General features: G+C 39.1%; 1 long non-coding RNA gene across 2 annotated transcripts in view; it reads right to left on the reverse strand.

The window, feature by feature from the left end:
• The window catches only part of LOC149016799 (uncharacterized), a 40,479-nt gene that overhangs the window by 25,584 nt on the left and 768 nt on the right, over positions 1-14,127 (reverse strand). The window contains exons 2-3 of one of the 2 annotated variants that reach the window (XR_016173375.1): positions 11,691-11,741; positions 11,056-11,210 (exon numbers count right to left, since the gene is read on the reverse strand). This is a non-coding gene — a long non-coding RNA (uncharacterized LOC149016799). The remainder of the gene's footprint in view (positions 1-11,055; positions 11,211-11,690; positions 11,742-14,127) is intronic. The other variant, XR_016173374.1, reaches the window with a different exon arrangement.

Genomic DNA, 14,127 nt, shown 5'->3' on the forward strand with positions numbered 1-14,127 from the left:
ATAAATGAATGAACTTACCCACAGGGGCGGTTTCCCGTCCCGATACGGCCACAAAGCACGACCGAAGCTCCCAGTGGCATCCCTAAAAGCCTTTATCTAACATATAAAGAGAAAAAACAATAACTAGTTAGTACTTAGTAGTTACTAGGTTAATGACTTAGTATAAAACTACGAATTGTGAATATCAAATGATTCTAATCACTATCTCACCTCCATAAGGATGACTGCTTGTTTAGCTGTATCCGGTTCGAACTTCTCCACTACAGTTTGGACAGCATCCATCAAATCTTGCCTCATCCCAAGATTGTCCTTGTAATGGTACTTGGGATTTAAATAGTATGTTGTGTAAGAAAAAGTATGTCATAAAAGGGAATAGTTAATGCTTAAGCCTTAATAGTGTGATAACATAATGAAAATTAAATTAAATACTAGACTTAAGTACTTAACAACTTAACAACTCACCAGCCTTATGCAGTGGATGCTGCAACATAAACTCCCATCTACTGTTGATGATTTGAAGGACTTTCTTGTTGCCGCGTGGGTGGACCTGAGCAACTTGCTGCTTCATCCTATCTACTGCAGCAAATATGTGTGCTAAAGTAGGTTTTCTTCGCTGATCTACCATCCTCAACACATTCACCACACGCTCAAGCATCTTCACTACTATCCTCACATTGTGCCAGAAACTCTCATTAAGGATAGTCAACCGAGCTCTCCTTCCTCCCACCGATGAAGAACCCTCCCGCTTAAACCACTCCTCCGATGCAAACATACTCCTAAGGCCGCCTTCCTACTCTCAAAGCTCTGCAGTTGCTATCTAATTAGTAGCAAATCTGGTTATGCCTGGCCTCACTAACTCACCTTGACACTTGTCCCTCATCATCCTTAATGCATAGGTGTGGTTATATATGAAGGTGCTAACATGTCGAGCTTGGTCCACCGTATTCTTCACAAGCTTGACCTTTCCAATCTCCTTCAACATTAAGTCAATGCAAGTGAGCAAGACAAGGAGTCCAAAAGAGCCTATATCTGTCCATCCATCAAGGCATCAAGCAATCAATACAAAGTTATAAAGTGTACATGTATATGTGTAATGTAAATATATGTATTTACAAATGAAAATTAATACTATATGTTTAGACTTTAGATACCTGGAGTTCTCTTGCATCTTCAACCCAAACTTTCTTGTAGTTGGAGCCATTATCGAGTCACAATTTGAACTACATTTTCCACTCCAACCTCCTTCACCACTTGCTTCAGTAATTTGTAAATGTATTTTGCATCCTTCTTCTCACCGGATGCATCTACTGACTTGAGGAACACTTGTCCTCCCATCACAATTCAACATGAAATTGATGATGGACGGTCTAGTGGGACCAGTCCAACCATCACCATCGTAGTCACTCCATAATGATTCCACATGGGCTTTAATCCCTTAATGTATTCATTTATGTCCTCTTTATGCTTAGGCAAATACACATTATATATCTCATATGGAGTGGGGCCCCGTACACCACTCCCACCACCTATCTCGCTCAATCATATCTCTCGTAGTAGGGCCCCCGAGCTGTATGTCTTGGGAACACTATGGTAATGCGCCCATTTGGAGAAAGCCATCCCCACTTTCTCCTTCACACTCCCCCATAAGTGCTTCAACTTTCTCTGTTTATGCTCAGGCCTCGCAAATAGGGCCGGATCATTGCGAAGAATCTCAAGATCCGGATCTGTAGGATGTGCTGAGGAAGCTCGACCCCTTGTAGGGGCCCGTGGGATAGGAGCCTCTTGCCCCGACACTCGAGACCTCCTCATAGGGACTTGGGAGCCACCTATGCCTCCCATACCTCGGGCTCTCTGAGGACCCACAACCCGCACCCCTCTCGTTGCCTCCCCGATGTCATCAATCCTCTGTTGCTCCCTACTCATCATCATCATCGCCCTCCTCGCTTGATCGGCCTCTGGATCAGGGTCACTGTCTCCTGGCTCATCCCTACCATAACCCTCAGGATCTGGAAGGTCATCTAAGCAGGCATCCTCGAACTCATCCCTCTGTGTTCTCTTCTCTTTCCTCTTTTGCTTTCCACCACTAATATATGAGGCCATTGCCTTCTTGACCTCTACAGGCACCTTTGGGCACCCTGTTACATCCCTGTTGCCACCAGCTAGATGCACCTTCAATCTAATGGCCCCACCTCCTCCTATTTGTTTCTTGCAGTAATTACACTCACTCTTCCTCTTATCAGCTGTCAGTGGCCTCCTATGATCCCAAGCTATGTCTGACATCTTTAAAATAGAGTGCCTGATACAAGAAACACACACTAAGTATCTTGAAAAGCTCCACAATATGCTCCAAAAATGACATACATGCTTCTAATAATAACCTCCTATTTTTAAATATAAAAAAAAATATGTATAACTATATAAGTATTTTTTAATATATAAATAATTTTAAAATATATAAAATACACACTATCTTAAAAATATCCACAACATGCTCAAAAAATTGCATACATGCTTCCACTAATACTCTCCTATTTTTAAATTTAAAACAGAAATTAATTATTTTTTTAATATTTAAATATATTTTTTAATTATTTAAATATATATTAAATACAGTAAAATTACATAATTAACAGAAAAAAAATTAATTCAACACCATCACAGCAATATGGTGTCTCAACTCTCACATACATCCATTTGAAGCTTATACATGTACTATACATAAACATTTTTAACAATATACATAATTTAGTAAATAATTTTTAATAACAGAAAAATAAAAAAATAGTAGGAAGAATAAAAAAATAATTTTGACACTACAAATTCATAGATCATCACTCTAAAGTAAACATATATAAATTTGGAAGCAATCTAACATGATTTAAGGCACAAATGAAACAAAAATCAAAAAATGAGGAAGTTGGTTACTCACCTTGCAAGATTTGAGAAAATGCACAAATGGAGGAGCAAATCAAGTGTTTGAAGGAAATGGAATACTAGAAATTAGGTGTAGAATGGGATGATGGGATGAAAGCAAGAGAAATGAGCAAAAAATGCAAAATCAGGTCGAAATCTCCTGGGCGATATCGCTCGAAACAGTCGAAACTGACGGTAGGTCGAAAATGAGCTCGATTTTGGGTATTTTAAAGCCTACGCAGGTGTCGTTTCGGCCCGATATGGTATCGGGCCGAAATTTCGACTCGTATCGACCGAAATTTCGGTCGATACGAAACGAAATGGATACTTTTCGTGCCTACTACTAAATTTTGTTTTGAGTTGGATTTTTGCAGGCATTTCGATCGAATTTTCCCATTTCGATCGAATTTTCTTCCATGCTACAGACAACAGAACTCTGACAGTATTTAGTTTCGCAACAGGGGCAAAGGTCTCCTGATAATCAATCCCATAGGTCTAGGTAAACCCCTTTGCAACTAGTCTAGCTTTCAACTTGTTAACTAATCCATCCATATTTTTTTTAACCACAAATACCCATTTGCAGCCCACTGGTTTTTTTCCTGGAGGAAGTGTAATCAGCTCCCAAGTGTCATTTTTCTTCATTGTCTGCATTTCCTCTACCATAGCTTTCTTCCATTTCTTATCAGCATAGGCTTCCTGCCAACTTTTAGGAACAAATACAGATGATAGAGAGGATATAAAAGCATGGTAGGAGTCAGACAAAGAGTTATAAGAAACATATTTAGCTATGGGATGTTAAGTAAAAGATCTGACCCCTTTTCTAACAGCAATAGGAAGATTGGACGAAGATACCTCAGTAGAATCTGATTCTGGAGCAAGAGACTGAAGTGGTAACGTATCACCTTTCTCCACCTGCTTTAGCCGATTGTATTTCTTCCTCTGATAAGTCTTCACCTCCTTATTCTGGTCAATCTGGTTTTGAAAGACCCCAACAGTGTGTCTCACAGGAGTGGTCTCCCCCTGGCTAGGTTCTTCACATGGTTCAGAAAAAGAAGGGGGTGGATTAGAGTCCTCAGTTATACTAGCCGAAGTCTCCCCCTGGTCAGGAAACTCTTCTGAGACTCCAAAGTTGTGTTGGTCTATGATAGGAAGATCTAGAGTCGGAAAGAACACCTCTCCTCTAGGACTCTCCCCCTGGAGAGGTGTATAGTAAGGGCAAAACTCATGAAAAATTAAATCCATGGATACAATGGTTTTCCTGGAGGGAGGATGATAACATTTGTACCCTTTCTGAGTAGCAGAATACCCCAAAAATATGCAACGTAGGCCGCGGGGAGCCAGCTTACTCTGGTGGGCTGTGATTCTGGCATAGCACACGCATCCAAAAACCTTTGGGGGAACAACAAAAGAAGAGGCTCCCTGAAGAATCTCATTAGGACATTTAAAACCAAGTATCCTACTGGGCATCCTATTCATAAGGTAAGAAGCAGTGAGTATAGCATCACTCCAGTACTGGTCAGGTACATTCATAGCAATCATAATGGAACGGGCTATCTCTAAAGATGCCGATTCTTCCTTTCAGCCACCCCATTTTGGGCAGCCGTATCAACGCAACTGGTCTGATGTATTATGCCAGAGTTAGAGAGATATCTTTGAAATTCACCATCAATATACTCGGTGCCATTATAATTGCGAAGGATCTTTACAGTGGCATTGAACTGAGTTTTAATCATATTATGAAAATCATGAAAACATCGGAAAACCTCATTTTTTTTGTTTTAAAAGATAAATCCATGTAGAACGAGAGTGAATTAATAAAAGTAACAAAGTACCTATGGCCAGTAATAGATACACGTTGGCAGGGACCCCACACATCAGTATGAATTAGCATAAAAGGAATAGGTCTTCTATTATGAAGAGAAGGTAAATAAGTAGAACGAGTCTGCTTTGCAAAAATGCAGGCTTCGCAAAAAAAATTATCCTCATTAAAAGAAGAAACCAAATCAGTAAATATTTTCTTAAGAGTTCCTGGAGGGGGGTGACCTAGCCTACGATGCCATTGATGAAGGTCTGATTTTATCGAATGGACCGGATTAGAAGATGTAGTCAAAGCAAACGCAGATTCTCCAATCGGCTCAAGCAAATAAAGTCCATTGTCTAGTTTACCACGTCCAATTTCCTTCCCCGTGACCAGGTCCTGGAGGACACAGTAAGATGGGAAAAAGGTCACTTTACAATTCAAGTCATGTGTAAGACTACTAATAAAGAGCAAGTTACTAAAGAAAGAGGGAACATGTAAAACTTTAGACAAAGAAAGTGATGGAGAATGCTAAATGGTTCCTTTTTCAGCAATAGAAGAATATGAGCCATCAGCGATTCGAACTTTATCCTTTCCAGAAATTGGAGAATATTGTAAGAAAGAAGAGGATAAACCTGTCATATGATCTGTGGCTCCTGTATCAATGATCCAAGGAGTAGAAACTGAAGAAGCTTGAAAGCTTGTAAAAGTTTTACCTTATATAGCAAGGTAGGAGTTGGTATGGGTAGTAGAGGAAGCGGTGGTCGAGGTTTGTACCATCAATAGTTGTCATGTTGACAAAATTATCTACATGATTCTTCGATCTTCAACCTTTCGAAGTAACTGAAATGACGCAGAATACAATAGCCAAACCACCCAAACAAATAAATTCAAAAAATACTTATAAGGAATACCATTTTTTTTCTTTTATGATTCTGATTCTGATTCTGATTCTAATTATAATTCGATTCGATTCGATTCGATTCCGATTCGATCGATTCTATGGAAAATCACAAACAGGTCCTTGAAAATTTGTAAATTTACAAACCTAACCCTCAAACATAGTATTTACGTTTCTGTTTTTCTTTTTCTTTTGGTTGGGCTGATCGAAACAGAAAACATAAATACAAGCGAGTAGTCTTCACTCTTCAGAGTCTCTTTCGTGCGAAGTTGCGAAGCTCCGGTAGTAGAAGCAACGAATAGCGAGAGCAACGGCAGCGGCAAGTGAAGTTGCGAGAAGAAGCAGCGATAACCGATTCTAATCTATGATTCTTATCGCAAAAAGCAACGAGCAGCAGGAATTCAAGAATCGCAACAATAGGAATTTCTTGTCGCGAGAAGCGAAACGGAAGCGTGGTTCTTCTTCTCTTCTTCTTTCCTTTTTTTTTTTTTTTTCTCGATCTTCGAGGTGGAACCGAAACGATAGTGCAGCGGTGCGATGGGTTTGAAAAGGGAAAAAAATTCTGCCAAACGATGGTTGCAGAATTATGGTTTGAAGAATTGATTTCTGCTATGGTTGCAGAATTAGGTTGTAGAAGAACAAGAAAAAAACTGCGAAGGGTTTTGGTGAAAAAAGATAATCTGCTATGGTTTTATGGGTTTGAAGAAAGAAAAAAATAGAAGAAGATCCTAATCGAACTTAGGCTCTGATGCCATGTTGAAAGAAACGATTGTGGTGAATGACTTATTGATCCATGATCTCAAGCCTTCTATTTATAATTAAGTGGAAAGTAGACTATTACAAGGAATAGAAGTTTACATGAATGCAAACTCTAATTTAACTCCTATACAAACTCTTATTAGACTCCTAATAGAATCCAACAGCTTATGATCTAAATCGTATTCCAGTTATTCATTCCTTAGCTCTGCACTTCTAGCAAAGCCGTTTGTGATTAAGTTCATCGACTGACTTAGCCTTCGGAGGTGGACTCCCGACCCCAGCGGTCGGGCCACATCTGACGCTTTCGTTTTGCAGGTCATTCTAAGGAGATCTAAGGGCTGAGCAGATTTTGGACGCATCACTTACAAAGACTCAAATCAGAGCCTGGATGGCATTTATACTGAGCAATATAGTGATTTTATGTGCGAAAGGACCACCGGCCAAACTCTGGCATGGGCATTACAATTTGCACATCTTCAGATATCAACTGCTTGAAATCTTTATCAGGAGATCCAATAACAACTCTGAATCCGTTAGCCAAAACTTGTTCTACTAAAGTAGCTACCACATCATCTGCTTCATAGCATTCGATTACTACTAAATTAGCTACTACATCATCTGCTTCATAGCAGATTTAAAAAAAATGCTTAAAGTCAGATGTAGAGAGGGTGAAAACTAACAAAATACCACAACTTGCACCCTTCAGGAAAGAAAGCAACCTTCATCTTCTACCTTAAAAGACTTTCTAAGAAAAATTATAGAATGACATGCAGAGCATCAACAGTTGGTTCTTCTCAATGGTGGAAAGTTGTGTTCTTCCAAATCAAGATAAATGAAGGAACGTTTCAATCATATCCTCCAGACAAAGCTGAGTCACCGGCTAAACAAGGGAAAAATCTCTCCTCTGTTTTTCTAGTATAAACATAAACTTCATTTCATGGATTTCATTTTCTAGAACCTTTAATTCTCACATTCTTTTCCCAATGGGGTTATCTCCACAATGCAACCAATTTTCTTTATTTCTCCACTTATTATGCTCTGAACAAATGAGGGAAGTAAATTAGAAAATACAAAAAATTAAGATTGTATACTGATTGCTTTAGATTCTTTAATCAAGAGGCTGGAGGCCTATCATACACGACAGACAATGTTAAAGTTGGACCCTTGGATGAACCATCTTCTGTTCAACCAAAATGTATTACATAATTAGAAGAACATCAGGTTGAGATCAGGCTCAAACCTACAATAAAGTAAGTTAATCAGGTTGAGCCTGAATCAATATTGTCCATCGTGCAAGCTGCAATCCCTACTCAAGGAATGCTTCATTCAGAATTCTCTGAACATGCACCCAATGTTCCTACAGAAGGAAAGTGTGGCCACTCAGGCTAGTAGCACAATTACCACTGAACTATCCAATTTATTGATCAGACCCCTATTACTAACACAGTTAGTCTCTGTTAGTTTTTATTTATCCGTATCTAATATAGCCCTCACATTCTAAGAAAAGGAGATGGCAAAGGAGAGGAAAACAAAAAAATATTTGTGGAAAATAGATTTCATGAAGACACAACAATGGAATAAGAGGGGTGGTTGCAAATCGTAGTGGAAGATGAAGACAAGTTGAGCGAAGGGTTTTTTGTTCAAAGGTATTCTTGTCTTTTCGAAAAGTTTGACATGCTTACATCAACATTTTACTTTGACCTCCTAATAGTAGGGGGTGTCACTGATATATTTTTCCCCTATAGGGGGTCTAATTGATAAATAGGGTAACTCGAGGTGTGGCATTAATTTTAGAGGGTAACACAGGGGGTTGCTGAAAATTTCCCTTTTCTTATTTGGATTAGTATTTTGTGAGTTATGACAAAGTCCTAGTATATGTAAGGCTATGAGTTAAGAGTCCACTCTTCAAGTAGGACTCCTTCTTAGAGTTAGTAATTTGATTCCTTCAAGACGTCCTTTTTTTTATTTTTTATGAATAAATAATTAAATTAAATGAAAACCGAAATACAAGAAGGATCCAAAAGGGAGAGGATCAGAGAGAGGGATGGAATTGGGAGTTGGGCCCCCAGGAGACAACAATGAGCATATTCCTTAGGGAACAACAGCCGGGGGACGGGGAATAGAGGTAATCCTTCAAGACGTCTTATGTATGAGTCCAAGTAGGGTTTCTTTTAAGAGCCTTTTTGTAAGGGAATCCTAATGGATAAGGTTTCCCAATCATGGTGGGAGATCTCGGCGAGATATCTTGTTTTTTGAGCTAGGTGAGACGAGATGGAGGTCGAGAGCAGAGAGTTGGGATATCTTGCTCGAGATCTCGCCATATCTCGCCCTGGATCTTGTTGGAACTCTCAATTTTTGCCTTTTTTGTGGATTTTAGCTGAATTTTCACTTGCAACTACTCTTAGCACATCTACAACATCGAAGGAAGATCAATCATTCACGACTTGTCTTATAAACTTATAATTTAATGACTTATATAGAACTTCTAATGGTTGTATAATTTTATTATTCTATTTTTGAAAATTGAGATTGTGATACTCGTATGGATGGAATTTTGATAACATTAAGGTTGCTTGATGCATTGATACACTTGCTTTTCATTTATATGCCTTAAAGGTTCTATATTATATGTTGTATAACCTTGCATTCCCTAATCCTACAACATTTCGGTTTCACACTATGGGTAGACTTAGAAATCATACATAGGGTTGTTTTCTGACAAATCCAAGGCCACCAATGTATTCAAAATGCCTTAAATAGTCTAAATACCTAGTTTCAACCCAACTGCAACCCTAAAATCCACCGAGATGGGCCACTGAGTTGACGCCAAAAAATTGTATATCTCGACCAAGATCTCGCCGAGATGGTCGAGATCTCGGATTTTTTAGGAGGCGAGATCTCGCTCGAGAGCAAGATCTTCTACCATGTTCCCAATTTGAGTCTCAGTCAAATTTCTTAGGTTAAAATTGATGAATAAAATTATGAGTTTGGAGGCACGAGGTTTTCTTGGGAGGCAATGGCAGATTTTACTGATTTTCTTCCTCAAGTTCAGCCATTGTTCTTCAATTTCAGCAATCAATCTTCAAAGTCTAGCAGCAGTCCAACCCTAACAGCAGCCTACCTTCAACTCCAAGTAAATATACAGCAATCCCAGCCCCTTCCCAACCCCTTTTCCCCCCCCCCCCCCCCCTTCAATCTTCCATCTGCAGGCCTCCCCTACCCTTCCAGCGATAGCAGCCCTTCCCCTCCCCTTGAAACTCCATTAAAACCTAGCCATGAGCCCCTCCTTTCACCCCTAGAAGGATCACATAACCTCCCTAGACTGTAGTCCTACCCTTAGAATCCCCATTAGACCCTATCCCATTAGGTTGCAGAATTTTCTGCAATCACCTTCTTCCTTGAAACCCTAAAACCCTAATTGACTAAGAATTCCTATATCTCCCTAACCCAACTCCAATCACCCTGTCCTTTTAGGTTTAACCTTCCCACCCCTTCCCTAACACTCGATCCAAACCCTAGCCTGATCCAAAAATCCCAAACCCATTAGGACTCTTCAAACCTATCCTAATTCAACTAGGACTGACCTAAACCTCTTGGACTAAACCTGAAACTATAAAACAACAACAGCCATCCCCAAGGCCAATTGAAGCTATCTAACCCCACTCCTAAGCCCAAAACCCTTAAACCCTGACCTGGAAATGCAAAACAGCAGGAGCAGAACCCTGATTTCTTTATTTTTCAACTCTAAACCCTCCTAAAACCAATCCCAAACCAATTCCCAAGTCTGAAACCTAATTACAGCAAAGCATTGATCCTTAAAACCTTCAATCTTTTAATTCCCCGCCTGGCTGAACCCTTCTAGGGTGCTGTTAGTTACTTAATTTCTCCAAAAAATCTCCTATAACACTGCTGGTTCACAGAGAGAGGATCCTGGAGTGAACCCAATTCTAGGGCAATAATCGTACGAGTCAACCCTTAGAATTTGGTTTATACCAAAGGGATTATCTAATGCATGAAACTACCATCGATGCATGGTTTGAGGAGGATCATCATGCACAAAACCTTACCTCTGCTTTGTGGTGAGGCCATTTCCTAACTCAAGTCCACAACCAGAAGATGGCAACGGAGCAAGATAAACATTTTTTTCAAGGTCTACCCTGTTGAGATTCCGAAACCACAAAGATAAAAAAAAAACGGCATGCCTTGGGGACTAGTTACTTGTAAAAAGGCTATCCATGCTACAGAAAAAGGAAGCAAATATGTCTCATATAAATTGCAACTAAATAGCACCCCCTTCCTATTTTCCTTTTATAATTTCTGTTTCTATTGACAAAAGTTGCAAGTCATTGTAGGAGATCTGCGTATCATCTATCTGTAACAGCTTAGAGAACAAAATTTGGTCATTTTTCCTTCTCTATCATAAATGCCAGTTTAAAGTCATTCTATAACTTCCTTTTTTAGAAAATATAAGAAACAGCTGATGAGATTTATGGTTCTTAAGATTAATTGATCTTTAGATAGATAAGGTGGATAAGAAAATATTTATCAATAATTAATGCATCGTAAGATACGTGATAATGTATTCTTGCAACATCACAATTAATTTTTCCATTGAGTTAACAAAATGAACATCTTAATATGTTTCTACATAACTTAGTTAAAGCGGTTGGAAATATTCACTCACTGGCACATTGCACTTCTGAAGAACATCCGTAATAATATGACGTGAATTTCCAGCATGATTTCTTAGAACCATTGGGGAGCTGGAATTTTCCTATTTGCCTTATATGAAGGTAACAGCTGTCTTGTGTTTTCATTCTCTCTTTCCCCATCAAGAATCTGAAAAAGAAAGATTTCCAGTAAAGATAAAGTAAAGAAGCAGTGTAATCATTTCTGAGCAAAACTAAGGAAACACATAATATGACAAACAGAGTATTTCTTAAGAACTAGAATTATCATACAAGTCTAGTAAGTATACAAATTCGATTATCCTCTTGTTTTGTGGACTACAGGGTATGTTTAGTTGTCATTATCTATTGTTGAGCAGGAAAAGCTAAACATCAGATTTTTAGGTAGCACATATATATGTCATCCAAAAACACACTGCTGCAAATAAGTGACCAGGTCAATGACCTGCGCCATAACTGCGTCAGGCATACAATTGGTTACCAAACAGAATAAGAGTATGTACAAGAATTCTAGCAATCACCATCCTCTATATTAACAATCAAATATAGTAATGGGGAATTTTAATGAATAACAAATATTTATCTGAGATGTAAAGATGAAAGAATATACAGAGCTCGCGTAGAGAAGCACCTTAAAGTGAAAAGCTAACACTTCCTTTCCTGGAGGAAATTAATATGCAGCCTGCACCCCAAACAGCAATGTAAGCATCCCAGGTGCACTACAAGCATGAAAAGATCTATAAAGCAATGGCCACTTGCTTAGCTAGGCTGTCCATAAAATAATTCTCGTACAATTCCTCGGTCAATTTTCACTAAAATAGGGTCGCTAGCAATCTACCATACACCAGAGCACTCAAGCGACTTCCGTTTTGTATGCTTTTTCATGATGCACCGATTGAATGTTTTCCTAACCATATTTTCCATTTCAAACATAACTACAAATGCCATTTGATTAATGCTTGTCCCACTCTTTTGTTCTGATAAATAACTCTCTTCTGTGGAATAGGAAGGAGAAGATTATCGGCCTTCCCGACAGGGAACCAAGGCAGCATGGCAAATTTTAAAGCAAAATTCGATCTCGAAGAGACAAGTTATCCCTAAAACATATTTTGTACCTGATAAAACTTTATTTTGCAACGACCATCAGTCATCTCATTAGATGTTCTATGATTCATTGGAAAGAACAACCAATCTGAGACACTGTCTGATGGATTTAGTCAGAAATGACAAGCACTATGGTTCAATTGGAACATCACTCATCCGCTTCCTCTAGTAGTTATGGCATTTGTGGAAACCTGGTATATACGTGGTGGATCGTTTCTTTCCACCTATGGTTATGATGGGAATTGGAATAGAGGATAGGATGATTGGAACCCTAGCTTTATCGAGGAAGCTTGACCTCTCTACTCAAGAGTAGTTTTAATATAATTTTCTTAGATGATTCCATTAAACCGATCAAACGACTATATATAGACTCTACAACAATTACCCACTTCGACTCAAATACCAATAACCCACCTTGAAGTAACAATAACCAGAATAAAGTATAATCACTACCCATAGTAACTAACACACTATAGTTCAATAACCACAACTAAAATATAACCACAACCTAATAAAGTATAACCACTAAACAACCCTATTCCCGCTCATGCATGTAACATGTTTCTCCCCTCTTGAGTTTGACCTTGTCCTCAAGGTCAATTTCTGAAAATTGTAACGCCAGGTGTTACTTTGTCTTCAACTTCATACCCTTCAATTAGGAAGAGTTTCCTACACCTATGGTCTGGGACAAATCGCTCATTACAATTGTAACAAAGCCCTTTAGCTCTCCTTTCTTGCATTTCACTAGCTGTCATCCGTCGGATCGGTAATGTTGCCCCTTCATTTGGTGGTTCCTTGTTGGTTGCAGGTAGTTCGCGTGATGTAATCTTGGCTTCATATAATCGTGCGAGCCTGGTTGCATCTGAAAAGGTCATTGGACGTGCAGCCAAAACATCCGCCTTGATGTGATAACACAACCCACTCACGAAGCAATTGATTTGCCTATTGGGTGGTCCGCCCCCTTTTGATATTCTTTCAAATTTTGCTTCATAATCCGTTGACCTGCTAACTAATTCACCAAAAATCTTGGATGGGTAGGTCCAACCTTCGTGTGCCCTCACACTCTGCCAACCCCCCCTCTTCCCTTTGCTTGTGGTTGATACCAAAGTTGACCCGTCATTCTTGGATTGCCTGCCTTTCTCCCCTCGGTGTTTGGTGGATTCAGCTTTCCACCCTACAAATCCAACTAGTTGTGTCCTCCTCCACATTATAGTGTGGGAAATCAAGCTTAACCAGTTTTGGATGGACTGTCTGTTGTGATGTTGAAGACTTTCAAGTGGGTGTGGTGATTCGAGACTTTTGCTGCCCATTGGTTTGGTTTGGTTTGATTCAATTCTTATGAGTTTTATTCTCTTATCGCCCTCTGTCTGGAATGGAGGTTGAGTGCTCATGCGATCAAACATCTCTCCGATCTTTGCTAACATCTATTGTTGGTTATCTAACTTTGACAAAATCCATTGTTGCGTCTCTTTAATAGAACTCACTTCCCCTTCTAATCGTTCCACATGCTCATCCATATTCAGGCTCTGATGCCAAGCTGGTATATATAGGGTGGTTCGTTTCTTTCCACCTATGGTCACATGGGAATTGGAATAGAAGATAGAATGATTGGAAAACTGGCTTTATTGAGGAAGCCTAACCTCTTTACTCAAGAGTAGTTTTAGTATAATTTTATCACACGATTCCATTATACGATCAAACGACTATATATAGACTCTACAATGATTACCCACTTCAACTCAAATACTAATAACCCACCTTGACTCAATTAACAATAACTAACCCACTACAATTCAAATAACAATAACCATAACTGACCCACTATAACTCAATAACCACAACTAAAATATAACCACCACCAAATCAAATAACCACAACCTAATAAAGTATAACCACTAAACAACCCTATTCCCACTCATGCAAGTAACAAATCCTCCCGCAAACACATGATAGAAACCTGTATC

This window comes from Hakea prostrata, chromosome 5 (genome assembly GCF_041222555.1).
Source record: "Hakea prostrata isolate BN-2017 chromosome 5, UWA_Hpros_2, whole genome shotgun sequence".
Lineage (NCBI taxonomy): Eukaryota > Viridiplantae > Streptophyta > Magnoliopsida > Proteales > Proteaceae > Hakea > Hakea prostrata.